This window comes from Arachis ipaensis, chromosome B10, assembly GCF_000816755.2.
Source record: "Arachis ipaensis cultivar K30076 chromosome B10, Araip1.1, whole genome shotgun sequence".
Classification (NCBI taxonomy): domain Eukaryota; kingdom Viridiplantae; phylum Streptophyta; class Magnoliopsida; order Fabales; family Fabaceae; genus Arachis; species Arachis ipaensis.
The window spans coordinates 126,519,263-126,534,938 of record NC_029794.2 but is presented as its reverse complement, the minus strand read 5'-3'; the positions used below and the strand labels follow the sequence as shown (position 1 = coordinate 126,534,938).

Here is a 15,676-nt window from a genome sequence, read left to right as displayed (position 1 = left end):
AAAAAGATAAAAAAAAATTTATGAATTGCAACTAATGAATTATATAATCTCACGTGTGTTTTCAATATAGATGATAGGTATTTATAGTACTCAATTACAATCAAGATTGCATTCAAGATTATAAATTAGTTTTCTTGCTCACTAGGTAATGCAATGTTTTCCAATTCTGTTTTGTCAGTTATAACATAATTGGTTAATTATGGTAAGTTTAAATAGTGCTTCTCTTTACATTCTCTCAAGCTTAAGGACTTATAAGTAAAGATCTTGAGTTTGGAACGAAAATGAAAAAACAGAAAAGTAGAAAGAGCCTTTTATTATTAGTATGTAAGCAAGTTGAGAACTGGATAGTATATGCTCCACAAAATGAAAATTAATTCTAAAATGTTTACAAGTGTATAATATAAATATATCATATAAGATAGAACTTGATTCATTTCATAGAAGTCTCTTTGTTGATAACTTGAGATGTAAATTCTTTTTTTACGTAATTTATTTATTTGTTCTTAAAAATACATGAAAGATAATCTATTTTATTCCTCATAAATATATGTTATAGGAAGAGTTTCAAGTGTACCAAAAATATCGGTATTCCAATTATTTTAACTGTCAATTTAAATTATAAAAAATATATATAATATATATTAATTAAAATCAACGGTTAAAACAATTAGAACACCGGTATTTTCGGTATACTTAAAATTTTTCCTATGTTATATCAAATAAATTAGCAAACTTACGGAAACTGAATAATGCATGTCATACATGCATATTATTTTAAAGGAAAAGCAGACATTATATAATAGAAATTAAACCGTTTTCTTCCAAGACTAAATCGATAAAGATCAAACTGATGTAATGTTTTTCTCTTGAGGTTGCCAAATAATTAAATCAGTTTTGTTTATTTTAGTAATTCAGTGACTAATTTAACTCATTGACTATGTCCTCATCAACATGTGAAGACAACTTAGCAATCACATTATCCATTTTAAAACTCAATAAACAATTAGCTATATATCTTGATGATGGGAAAAAGGACAAGTCACAATTTCCGAAACATATTCTACATATGTTTATGTTGTTATTAGTGATTGATGCATGGGAATCAGAGATGTAAAAAATATATAACTCCAATATTGCTGTCTATTTGACTTGCCGGCATGTACAAGACACAATCTTGCATTTGCATTCCACAAATTATTAATAAATCACAACCCGATTCCTGTTTAGTAGATTTAGGATGATTTGATTACCTGGTTAGTGTTTTTAAGTTTCAATAATTATAATTAACTTTATTGCTGGAAGTTCTTGAAAATTGATTCCTGTCTATAGGGGTGTCAATGGATAGGGTAGGGTAGGGTTTGGAGACCCTAATTTACCTGCGGATTGAGAATATCTCAACCCTAATCCTACCTGCTTTTAATCTGCGGGTATCTGACTCTACCCGCGGGTTATAAAAAAAGATGCAACATTATTATATAACTTGATGATAATTTAAAATAGAACTGACTTTTATGTAAAAAAAATATATATTAAATTATCAATTAATGATCTTCTTTTAATGACTAAAGATCTTTTGCATTTAGTGAGAGGTCTTTGGTTCAACATCTATTTAAAACATATTTTTATATAAATATATAACATATACATATATAGGGTGCGGGTTAGTCGGGTAGGGTTGAGGTACAACCCGCACCCTACCCGACCTGCACGAGAACCCTACCCGCTATGGATCGGGTTGACAACTCTACCCAACCGGATGGAGTCGAGTTAGGTACCTGCGGGTAGAGTACATGTTGCCACCCCTAAACTGATTATCGTGATCTATCGTACCTTAAATGTTCTAAATTTTGAATCAGGGTTTTTTTTTATATATTTTCTTAAGTTAAGGATTGGTTAAGGATAAAGAACAACCTTTATTCTTCATTAAAAAGCGTAATGCACCATTACATTACGAGAAGAGAAGAAAGAATTATTAAAGTGTTAATAGATAGATGCCTTACACTTTTGTTTTCTGTTTTTTTTGGTCATAAGATGCCTTACACTTTTTATGTAAATTATGCAATTTTTTTTCGGATTGCTGTAGAAGGGAGTCACCGAGGCCCTTTTTCTTTTTCTTCTTAGAAATCATATCAATTTACAATATTTTTTGGGTCCAAGTTGAAGTTCATATAGCATCTAAACATATTAAATTTTGCCCCGTTATTAGCCGTTATCCATTTGCCAAATAATTTACCAAGATACGAATTTTATATTTTTGGTCATTCCGAGATCAAAAGTTGTTAGCCTATTTTGTCTCTTTTGCATACAATGACCAAAAAATATAGAGATGAAATTCAGGGTTTTGAAGGACATGCTAACCCAATAATTGTAATCACCAAAAATATAACCCATACAGTTTTGACCCAAAACTAAATCCTATTTGCACAGGTTGACCCCCAAAACAATAGGACATTGTAAGGTGTATATATATAACACTTAGTGTGGTTTCATGGATGAGAAATTGAGCTATTAGCTTGTTAATTAAGGAATAACACTAATCAACCTGAGTTGGCCGAGTGATCAGCTCACTCATTCATTTAAACAAGTATTAAGAGTTCAAATCTTGCCTTATATATAAAATAACCTATGGATTAACGGCAAACCCCTTAAATAGAGTTCAAATCTAGCGAATTAATTATTAACCTATGAAACTGAAAAATATTATAGGTATCTAAAAAAAACACTAAATGAGAAATTTTCTTGTTACATATGAAGATCTGAGTTGAATAGGTTCTGTAATCACTTGCAAATGACTTTTAACTTTTTTCTGAATTGTTTTCGATCTTTAGACTAATATTTGGATTTTATTACTAAAAATTCGACTAATTCAGTTTGACAAATTACAATTATCTTTTTCATATATTTTTTTTTCCTTGAAACTCAAATTCAAATTATTAAAAAAAAAAAAACCTACAAACATGTAAATAAATATTATTCTGGTAATTATCAAAGCATATCCACAGATGTATTTTCAAAATAATAATAATATATAATTTGATGAGTTTCTTTTTATTAGCAAGTAGTGCATCATCATCATTGTTTGAAAGCAGAGGAATTACAAAGGTGGCAGTTGTGGAAGTGACAATACACTGTGAAAGAAGAAGACATGTTACTCTTGCTGGCTTATGAATATTAATTGAGTACAATCTCACACTCACACTACTTTTATTTCATTTGATTAATTCAAGTATTGAACCACCTTCCCCAAAAATTTGCATCCTTGCCATTTTGTTTTCACTAACCACTGCAATAGCCTAAACAGACATACATACATGGTAGGCCCAAAGGAGCACTACTACTTTTAATTTAATTTATTAAATCAAAATATTAAAATTATTATAAAATTGTATTAATTTGTTTAGTTGCTTTGTAATAATGTGTTTATTGTTTAACACAATAAACACAAAAATAACTTTTGTTCGGCAATTATGAAGTGTGTATGAGATTTATGATTTGAAAATACCATTTGATTTTATTTTTCACGTTTTTTTTTAATTTGATAAGTTAAATGTAGATTTGAATTTTATTTAAGAATTTGTCATTGGTCAATGAATTAATATATTTATAAAGTAGTATTCGAATCTCAATATTTATTTAAACGAACAAATAACTTAATCATTCGATTAACTATTGTTACGAAACTACTTCTCCCAAAACTTTAATTTGATGATAGAAAAAGTCGAAAGGCAACAAAAATAGTTATATATCTAACACTTTCTCTCAAACAAGACTTCTTTTTAGATTTGTTTGATTTTTTTTGTATAGACATTTTTTTCTCATTTTATTTGCCTTATATATATATATATATATATATTTGAGATTTTTTTTTGTTAGAAATGATTAATAAATATGTGGTTTGAGAAAAAATAAATTACAAAATAAGATTTTTTTAATGATTTTTATAAATTATAAAAAAAATTATACTACAGTTAATTAGTTATCAAAACTTAGATTAAATAAAGGTTAAATTTTATCATGATAAACTAATTTATTTCAATTAATAATACTATGACATGTAAGAAGAGATAACTTATTCTTTAAAATGAAAGTTGGATAGAATTCACTATAAAATAAGGTATTAAACCAGAGTATTAGTTAACATTGATAAAAAGTATTAATACTCTAAACTTTTTTTTATTTCTTTGTTGTAATTTTCCTAATTAACTTGTGATGCATATGTTGCAAGAATCTTTTTCTCCTCCTGTTTTGGAATCGACGACTAACTGAATTTTTCGTGGAAAAATTTCATGTTGCGGTTATAATTACAACGAATTACACAGTATCTATGTCTTTAGAATAGCATGCTTATTAATTAATACGAAAAAGATCGTTTCATATGAGAAGTTTTTCCGATAATGCAACGAGTCAATGGAACAAAATTGCTTGCCTTTAATTTTCTCCACGCTTTGAACATGAGTTGTGTCAAACTGAGTGGTGGGAGCTAATTAATTAAGTGCAATATCCAATGGGTTGCACGTGGATCCAAACACTATCATCATTTTCAACTAAATAGTGTCTCAAAAACAAAAGCCAGCTGTCTTTTAATGCAAACAAGCAAGTACTTGATGAGAAAATTGCCTTTGTTCGTTGTGAACTGATAGAAAAAAGATAATATGAACAATTATATCTTTAACAACTATGTTTGATTATTCACATTAATCATTTAGAATTATTTCTGAAAAATTGCACTCTATTTTTTCAGTATGGGCAATATATAATTATTGCTTGAATTTTCTGTCCATCTCTCTCTCATGAGTAATATATTAGCTGTGATGATTGAAGGTGAATTGTCATTTATTTTAAGAGGGTCTTAATTCCAACTTTCTCAAAATTGTAGAGTTGAAAGGGACAAGTTGGTAGATATATGTGAGACCATAATAAGGATATGTGAACTGTTACAATGTGCTGCTATATATAGACCCCCAGTCTATACAAATTTAGTGGACCTTATTCAATACACCACTTATAACCTATTGCCTTAAATTCCACTATTTCATTCAAATCATTACATCATTTCATTTAAAGCTCATTTTGTTTAAACAATATTATCTTTTCTCATCTTTCAGTTGTTTAATTTGTTTAGGGATATTATATTGTTATGTAATTTATCATTTATTAATTTAAAGGAAGATTATTTGTTTGTTGAATTCATCATTTATTGTCCGTTTAAACATTAGAAATAATTAAATGATATTAGATGGATATAATTTAAATATATTAATTCTATTAATTATGTAAAAAAAAAAAATTAGACTGTCATTAAATAATATTCTACTACATTAATTATTATAATCGATTCTCTTTTTTTTTTCTACTTAAAAAGTCATTCAAATGTTTAAATTTGATTGGTTCATAATGTTAAATAGAGTTTTACAAAATCAGTGCATAATTTTTTTTTCTCTTTTTACCTCAATTAAATAATTAAATCACTAGTATGTGGGTCTTACTAGAAATCTAAATAATTCGACCCAACAAGAATAAAGTCTCATGAAAGTGATAGTAGTCTTATAGCAAGACTTTTTGTGTTTTCATTTATAAAATGTTCACACCAAAATTCATTGAGATTAAAGTAGATATCACTTTAATGAAATTCCGGTTGATAATAATAATAATGCATATTTATTATTTATCTTAACTAATTAGCAATTAAAGGTTAACATTTAGTCACCAGAAAAAAGGGTTAGCATTTTCATTTTTCAATAACGATAAAAAAAAAAAAATAACCTTCTTGATATTAAATTGTGCCACTGAGACAAGATATTTATAACAAAAGTATGATGTTGGAAGAAATACGTATATATATAGAATAAAGAAAACCCATTTTTTTTTCTTTTTTCCTTTTTTTTTCCAAAGAAAAGAAAAAATAGATACAAGTGTATTGGCTCCCACACAAAAGAGGACCATATATGAGAATTACATAAATCATTAAAGTAGCTAACAACAAAACGAAAAGCTTTAACTATAAAAATGCCAGACAAGCACATGAACCTATATAGAACACTTCAATATGAAGATATTGATGTATTATTATTGTTATTATATTATTATTATTTATTGTTTTGTCAATCTTTCAAAGGATTAATAAGGAACTACAAGCGAAAAATGATGTTGATACTGAGCATCAATTGCGAATTACATAAAATGATTGCTAATCGAGTATTCCAGATCATATACGAAACTTTTTATTTATTTACTTTTTTTTAAAAATGTTTCCTATAAATTTCATTCTAAAAAAAAATATTATGTTATGCTATAGTTAAAATAAAACCGTCTTTGAAATCAATAATGTTACTAGATTATTTTTTATTAGTTTAATATTAATAGAAAAGATTGGTATTATTTTAGTTATTAAAATTATTACTTAAAAATCTATTTAGTATGTCCGCCATTCTGAGAAATCAATGAATTATAGAATAATAAAGATTCAGATTTTTTTTCCTTTTAATTTGTTGATTGGAACAACTATATTCAACAAAAAAAATTATTACAAAATAATATCTCATCAAATTTTATTGGATGAGTTTGAAGAAAGAGGTAAAAAATTGAAAAGAAGATGTCGAAGAAAAAATAAGAGAAAAAAAAATGGCATCATTGGCAACTATTGACAATTTACAACTTTTTAATTCGATTCACAACTTAATTGTTTTCCATGTTCATGCAATTTGAAAAAAATCTCATGTCCTACACTATTCAAGTTGTAATGTTGATCGTTTGAGAAACTAGGAGAGAAAGAAAAAGTAAAAGTTGAGAGAAGGAGAAAAATTTATTCTTTTTATTTTGATAATTTTCTATGAATGAAAAAACAGTATTAGGAAAAAAGAGAAAAAAAAAAAGTAATTCTTAAAAGATATTTTTAATTTTATTTTTTATTTTCTGTAGCATGATTAGTTAAAATATTACCATATTCTTTGTATAATAATCAACGGCTGATTTTATTTTATTTGTCTTTTCTATTTATAAGAAGATAATTAATCAGATTAGGGATTTTAGCATATTAGTTAAACCTCAAGATTGCTTGTTTCACCGCATTTTAAATAGTAAATTCTAAACTATCCCGTAAAAAGTATATACGAAAAAAAACCAATCTTAATTTTTCAAAACACAAACTCAATTCAACAATTTTTATTTTGTACATGGTGGCTAAAATAATGAGGTTTCATAAAATGATAGATCTCACTCGTATAACACAGTTATACATGGATAAATTGTTGAGGATAACAATTAAAAAGTCATTTTATAGACCATAATTTTAAACACACTTTAATGCTATCGTATCAGTACTTGGGATTTATTTATATTTCTTAAGTTAAAATTAATTCTGCCTAACCTTCAATATTTAACAAAAAAATTAAGAACACAATAAAAAAAATTTTGACAGAAAAATATTCTATTATCCAAGTCTTTGTTATAAATAACTCATATATTCATAACTTAAACTTTTATCCCCTATTTATAGACATCGACCTCTTCACAGACGGTTATAATTAAATCTGATTAATAATTCAAATCGAATGTCTAAAATCTTCATTATAAATTTATTAAAATGTTCTATGATCTTTCAGATTCTTTTAAAACCTTTTAAAATCTTTAAACACCTTCTAAAATTATTCAAATAATTCTCAAATATTCTAAAATAATGTACAAAGACCATTAAATATAATATCTTAAAATTTACCATCACAACCCGCTATAAAACATACATTTGATTGGGAGCGAAATGCTAAAGCGAAAAACAAATTTTTTATCCCCAACAGAAAACTGATTTTGCCTCCAATAAAAAGCTCTGATTCTATATATTGTGTTTCACACAATCAGACACATTTTTTAACATACACACCAACAACATTATCATATTTAAATCTTTTAGGCTCAATTTAAAGCTGACTCTAAGAGAATATAAAACCTGTCAACCAATGAACTTGTTTTCAAGTCCAACTGTAACATGCTACTACTAGTATATAATATAAGGCTCAATTTGGTTTTTGAGTTTTTATCTAAAACTTAATTTAGTCTTTAAATTTTAAATATATTTAATTTCGTTTTACAATTTTATAATCATAAATTAATAAGTTGATCTTTTCATCATTATTAAACTACTTAAGAGAATATTTATACGTACAGTTAATTGTCATTGCAATATAATCTAAGTATTAATAGGCGTTTATAGGTGTGCGATTCAATTTAATTTTTAAGAGATTTAATTTGATTTTTTAATAAGTTCTTATATATTTGTATATAAATATATGTATTATTTAAATTATTTTTAATATATATTTAGTATTTCAATATATACTATTAGAGGTTGAGCAAAGAGCTTGCTCTGCTGCCTGCTCTGCTGCGTAGAGATGATATTAGTATTGTTCAGTTAGTTAGTTAGTCTAATAGGCTGTGATTTAGTTTTTCTGTTAGAGTTAGTGGGCCCCTGCTGACTCAGTAGAAATTTTTAGGCCAGTGCTCAGTTATTCAGTTAGTTACAGTTAGTTGCCTGCTCTCATAGATCAAGTTAGTTACTAGAAGGTTCAGCTGTGTCTTTAAATGCCAATACTCATGTGTATAATAACAGTTTTTCGCTTCAGTTCAATACACACATGCTTTCAGCCCCATTCTTCTTTCTCTCCTCTCTGTGAATTCACTCTGAGGCCTGGTACCTTTCATGGTATCAGGGCCTTCAGCTTACAGCTTCACACACCACGATCCAAGAACAGTCATGGCTCAAGGATTCACAGCAACTCCAATTTCAATAAAATTGGATGAAGAGAACTTCTTGCAATGGAAGGATCAAGAAATTTCGACAATAGAAGGAAACGATATGCTGAGCCACATTACAGGACAAGGAGTTCCTCTACAGTTCGTGACTTTGGAAGATGGAACAAATACAACTGCAAATTCAGAATATCAGCAGTGAAAACGACAAGATGCACTTCTAAAATCATGGTTGCTAGCCTCTATGAGCAAGCCTTTCACCACCAGGATGGTAGGATGCACGTATATACACAGCAAGTGTGGAAAAGGTTGGAAGATCACTTCTCCTCACAAATCAAAGCCAATGTGATGCAGTTGAAGAATAAACTCAGCACTCTCCAAATTAGAGGATCTGTAACTGAGTATATACTGATGATCAAAGGCACAATTGATGCATTGGCCTCTGTAGGAGAGATGATGAAAGAAAGTGATCCTGTGAGCGCGATTTTGAATTGCTTAATAGAAAAGTACTCCTTAGTTTACACTTCAGTACTTGCCAGGTCAGAAAGCATAACCGTTGCTGAGTTGGAAGCATTGCTACTAGCTCATGAAAGCATGCTTGCAAAATTCAAAAAGTCTGAAGCGTTTATGCAAACAAATATAGCACGATTCAGAAACTATAACCAGCATCCACAAGCAAGAAAAGGAGGCTTCAGAGGTGGATTAAGAGGAAGAGGAGGCAGAATGTTTAGAGGAGGTAAAAATTTTTCTGGTGAAGGAAGGCCAGCACAAGATTCAGCAAATGATGCACAATTTACAAATGGAAGATGTCAGTTTAGCAAAGGAGGCAGATTGTATAGTATTAGAGGATATGAAAATGACAGGCCACAATGTCAATTGTGCAACAAGTTTGGACACACTACAAGAACCTGTTGGTACAGGTACAGTGAGGACCAGTATGAAGAAGAAAGTTATGGAAGAGAAGGATACAATCACAGCAGCTTAGATCAGCTTGCTCAGCCTGAAGCTAACTTCTGCAACATGCTATCAACACCAGCAACAGTCCAGGATCCAAACTGGTATCCAGATTCGGGTGCTTTACACCACATGACTCATGAGGAACAAAATCTGATGGAGAAAGAAGAATACTGTGGCAAAGAGCAAGTTGTGATCGACAATGGAACAGGTTTGCAAATCTCATTTGTTGGAAGTTCATGTTTTAAAACAAATCTGAGCTCTAGGTTATTGCATATGAGAAAATTGCTGTGTGTTCCTGAAATTACTAAGAATTTGATGAGTGTCCACCAATTATGCTGTGACAACAAGATTTTTTTTGAATTCCATGATGATAGGTGCTGTATAAAGACTAAAGACACAAAGGAGATTGTGCTTCAAGGCACAGTAGAGAGAGGCCTCTATAAGTTTGTTAATCTTCACAACACACAAATACCAACTGCTTATGTCTCTGCAGTAAGAAATAAGGATGAGTCTTTACTTTGGCATGCTAGATTAGGCTATCCAAACCATAATGTACTCTCAAAAGCATTAAAAACCTGCAAAATTCCTGTCTCACCCGAAAAGATAAGTTGCTCAGCTTGTTGTATAGGAAAATCATACCAATTGCCTTTTCCTTCTTCACAAACGATGAACACACATCCTTTGCAGCTTGTGTATTCGGATATTTGGGGGCCTGCTCCCCTCCCAAATAGAAATGAAAACTGGTATTTTGTAAATTTTATTGATGCTTTTTCAAAGATTACTTGGTTGTACCTAATCAAGTCTAGAGCTCAATTAAAAACAGTTTTTAATAATTTTCAACAAATTGTTGAATTGCAACTTAACACTAAACTAAAGTCACTGCAAAGTGACAATGCTGCTGAGTATATTAGCTTATCGAAAAGTTTGCAAGATAAAGGAGTGGTGCATAGGTTCTTGAAGGTTGTGGTAGGCTTAGAGAAGGGGGGTTGAATCTATGCCTTCCTTTTAAGTTGCTGTTATGTCCCTTTAAAATAAACTTTCAATTCTGATTCTGTTTGTACTCAGCAGCAGAAATTTATGAGACATTTTATTGTTGTCTCATGAATATCAGAAAACAGAACATAGCAGAGAAGAGAAAAGCTAACACCATCATGTATCCTGGTTCGGTTGCCTTGTGCTATGCAACCTACATCCAGTCTCATCCACAACAGTGGAAGAATTTTCACTATAGTTAACAGTATTACATACACCAATTTCACAGGATTGACCCAATCCTTTCACACTTAAGTTCTAACCTAACTTGACATTGGCTATGCTAATACCTAACTATTCACTCTTAGTGCTGACCCAACTAAGAAAGGGATACCTCACAGGTACAAGATACAAGACATAAACGTACCTAAAGAAATCTGAAAATAACTCTAGGCTTTTCTCTCAAGTGTATCACTCAGCCTTTTTTTACTCATGGATTTTACTTGAGCTTTCTCACAATTCCTTTTCTCACAAGAAATTACAGAAAGATAAATATAGAAAAGTACATCACAATCTGTAAAACATGAAGGAGATTGACTTCATCAACAGCCTCTTTGCTACGTGCAAAACCAGATTTGCGAACCTCAGATACAGTTCTTCAGTATTGGCCGAATGATTCTTTGAAAGAAATTATTATCCAAGTAGAGGAACTTCTTTCCAGAACACTACTCTCACAACTCTGGTTTTCTCTCCTTGGTTTCTGAATGAACAACAGACCTCCTTTATCTCCTTGCATGTTGCTGGGTTCTTCTTCTAAGGTCAACACCTTGAGCCTTGAGCTTCACTAACCCACAGATTCACTTTTCCTCGTTAAACCTTAGAGTAGAAACTTGGATTCTGACTTCCTCATCTTGACCGAAAGCCATAAATCAGCAACCACAAGAGTCTTCTAATGGTCAACTTGATCTGAGCCCTTGAACACCAACTTGGTTCCCAAGACTTGTTTGAGACCGTGGATTTACAGCAGAGAGGAACAGAAATTCTCTTTTCCATATAGCTCAAAACGGAGATACAGGGAGTTGAAGATGAAGAAAAGAAAGTGTGTTGCATGCAAGAGGAAATGGATTACCTTGAGCTTTCTGATCTTTTCTTGATATGGGTGATTAGACCTTACCCTTCTTTGCTTAACCTTTTCTTTCCTTCTTCTTTCATGACTAGCTTAGTGACTAAGCTCTCTTTCTTACTTTTTTCTGAGTTCAGTGATTTGACTGAGATAGGAAAGAAAGGAACGTTGCTTTAGAAGCAATGAGAGAGGGTGAGGACTTCAATCTTGTATGAGAAGCTTTGTAGGATCAACTTGGATTTATGGACATGGGCTTGGATCGGGTTTGATTTGCTTGGCCCGTTGGTTCCTTTCTTTGTTTCTTTTGGGCTTTGTTTGAGTTGTCAACCCATCAGCCTTGTTTCATTTTTCATTTCATTTGGGCTGCAGTATTGCAACAATAAATAATTAGCTTCATATAATTATAAACAATCAACATTTAATTATTTATTTTGCCCAATTAAATAATGTTTGTCATCACTAATTAATTTAGTTAATTTCTTAACTCAACAGTTCTCCTGTCCTCATGTTCACCAACAAAACGGCTCAGCTGAAAGGAAGCACATGCATGTGGTAGAAATGGGACTCACTCTGCTGGCAACAGCATCATTGCCTATAAAATTCTGAGGGGAAGCTTTCACTACTGCTGTCAAGCTCATCAATATACTACCAACACCTGTTCTGAATGGTTTATCCCCAACTGAGAGGCTGTTTGGAAAGCCACCCTCGTATGAAAATCTTAAAGTGTTTGGTTGCTTGTGTTTCCTACACCAAAGGCCTTACCATAAGCACAAATTAGAGTTTAGGTGCTCTCCTTGTACATTCATTGGCTATGGAACTTCACACAAAGGGTACAAGTGTCTCACACAGCAGGAAAAAGGTTATTATCTCACCAAATGTAGTGTTTTTTGAAGACCAGTTTCCTTACAAAAAATCTTCCAAAAGCAATCAACCAGCAGCCTCAGAACTTCAAAATTCAACTGCAACAATCCCAAAACTCCCAAACCTTAACCCTGTTAATAATCAGCCTCAAACCAGCTCCAACCCTTCCAATAACCAACAAGAGCCTGCAACAAGTAACAATATCAATACCCTGTAGTCAAGTAACCCTCAAGTCAGTCAGCAAGCCCCTACAGCACCCTCCTCAGTCCCAGTTCCTATCCCCATCAATGACATTGAGATCGTCCTACCTATTACTGACCCTCAACATGTACAACCAGTACCTACCCAGAACCTTCACCCAATGGTAACCAAAGACAAAGCTGGAATAGTTAAGCCTAAGCTCTTTTTGGCAAGTGTAGAACCAAGAAGTGTTAAGCAAGCACTCAAGGTCCCTGAATGGAAGGCAGCAATGGACACAGAATATGAGGTTTTGATCAAGAACAATATATGGAAGCTGGTGAAACTTCCTCCTAATAAAGACGAAGTTGGAAGCAAGTGGGTTTTTCAAATCAAGTATAATGCAGACGGCTCTCTGCAGAAGTACAAGGCCAGGTTAGTTGCTCAAGATTTTGCTCAAAAGCCAAGCTCTGACTTCACAGAAACCTACAGCCCAATAGTCAAGCCTACCTCAATAAGACTGCTGCTCTCAGTTGCCTTGTCCATGTCCTAGACAATTAGGCAATTGGACGTAAACAATACCTTCTTGCATGGGGACCTCACTGAAGAGGTGTACATGAGGCAGCCCCAAGGGTATAAGCAAGAGGATCCCTCATTGGTGTGCAAATTAACTAAAACTCTCTACAGACTTAAGCAGGTTTTTAGGGAGTGGTACCATAAGCTGGCATGTGGGTTAAAAGACATTGGCTTTGTAGCAACCAAGTCAGACATAGCAGTGTTTGTTCGTGACAGCAACAATCTAAAAACTTATGTTTTTGTGTATGTAGATGACATAATTGTAACAGGTGAGTTAGCCAGTTTGGTCAAGGAAGTCATTCAGCAGCTAAATTTGAAGTTTGCTCTAAAAGACTTGGGAGATTTGTATTACTTTCTTAGAATCCAAGTCACCAAGACTAAAGATGCAAGTCTAGTATACACACATCAAAAATACATTGAAGAATTGATGAAGAAGGCTGGCATGCATGGTAGGGTGCAAAGGCTGTCACACGCCTCTTCCCTCTACAACCATAATCACAGCTCTTGAAGGGTCAAGCTTCAATGATCCAAGTCTCTACCGATCTGTCATAGGTAGTCTGTAGTACTTGACTATTACCATGCCTGAAATCTGCTATACTGTCAATAAACTAGCTCAATTTGTTCAATCTCCTCGAGATTCACACTGAAAAATGGTGAAACGTGTGCTGAGGTATCTAAATGGAACTGCAAGTCATGGTCTCCATATAAAGAAGAACATTGCTATGAGGATCACTACATACAGTGACTTTGACTGGGCTGGTGATCCAGAAGATCAAAAATCAACTAGTGGATACTGTGTATTTCTTGGCTCTAACCTGATTTCTTGGGCATCGAAGAAACAGACAGCTGTGGCCAGATCAAGCACTGAGGCTGAGTACAGAAGCATGACAGATACAGTAGCAGGATTGATTTGGATAAGAAACTTGATGGTTGAGTTAAAACTCCTTATTCCTGAAGCACCAATACTGTACTGTGACAATTTAAGTGCTGTATTATTAGCAGCAAATCCCATCTTGCATTCCAAATCTAAACATTTTTAAATAGATCTCCATTTTGTTAGAGATCATGTTAATGGAAAAGAAATCAGAGTGAGTCATATCCCAGGAGCTATGCAAATAGCTGATGTATTCACAAAAGTTGTTTCATCTGAAGCCTTCCTACACTTCAAAAGCAAGCTCAATGTCAGTGACCAACAACAAGTTGCAAGTGTTCATCAGAAAGTGGAAGCTAGAGATGATGTTGTTAGACAAAAGGAAGCTGCAAGAAAAGGAAGTTCCTGCTCTGTTGCTTAGAGATGATATTAGCATTGTTCAGTTAGTTGGTTAGTCTAGTAGGCTGTGATTTAATTTTTCTGTTAGAGTTAGTAGGTCCCTGCTAACTCAGTAGAAGCTTCTAGATCAGTGCTCAGTTATTCAGTTAGTTACGGTTAGTTACTAGTTGTCATAGATCAAGTTAGTTGATAGAAAGTTCAGCTGTGTCTATAAATACCAATACTCATGTGTACAGTAACAATTTTTCGCTTCAGTTCAATACACATATGCTTTCAACTCCATTCTTCTTTCTCTTCTTTCACTAAATTCACTCTCAGACTTGATACCTTTCATATACTTTATACGAATAATTAATTTAATAATTAATTTTTTGTATAACTATAACAATTGAAATTCTATAAATGTGTATGGCTCAATTTAGTTCAGTGAGTAATTAAATTAAGTGTATGTTACACCTTTAGTGCAATATCAACTAGATAATAAATTGCCACAATAACAATTAATTAAATACATAAATAATCGATCCATTAAGTAAATTGGTGACAAACGAACCCACCAATTGATTCAGTTATAAAACTTAATGAACAAATCGAACATGTTTAAAAGTAAGAATCTAACAGATTATCGAGCAAAAACTTAACGATTAAGTTGCACTTTATTTCACTACTATTTTAAAATCATCGATTATTAACTATTTTTCGTTTTTTATAATATTTTTTAACTTAGCAGAACAAAGACTGATTAATTTCAGATTAGACATTTAAAAGTTTGTCATTAATTAATAAATTATTATATATATAAAACAGAATTCAAATTTTTAATATTTGCTCAAATAAAATAGTGAGCTAATCATGACTCAGGAGACCAAACTAAGTTGATTATTACGTCTTTCTTTTTAATTATATCAAAAGACACTTTAAAATAATTAGTGCTCCAAATAATTATGAAAAGTACAGGTAAATAATTTTTAATTAGTCAATTTTAAATAAATACAATT

General features: G+C 31.6%; 1 long non-coding RNA gene across 1 annotated transcript in view; it reads right to left on the bottom strand.

Annotated features, from left to right (window-relative positions):
* The window catches only part of LOC110268020, a 24,624-nt gene continuing 9,554 nt past the window's right edge, over positions 607-15,676 (bottom strand). Inside the window, exons 2-3 of the long non-coding RNA XR_002356026.1 lie at positions 14,944-14,948; positions 607-732 (exon numbers count right to left, since the gene is read on the bottom strand). This is a non-coding gene — a long non-coding RNA (uncharacterized LOC110268020). The remainder of the gene's footprint in view (positions 733-14,943; positions 14,949-15,676) is intronic.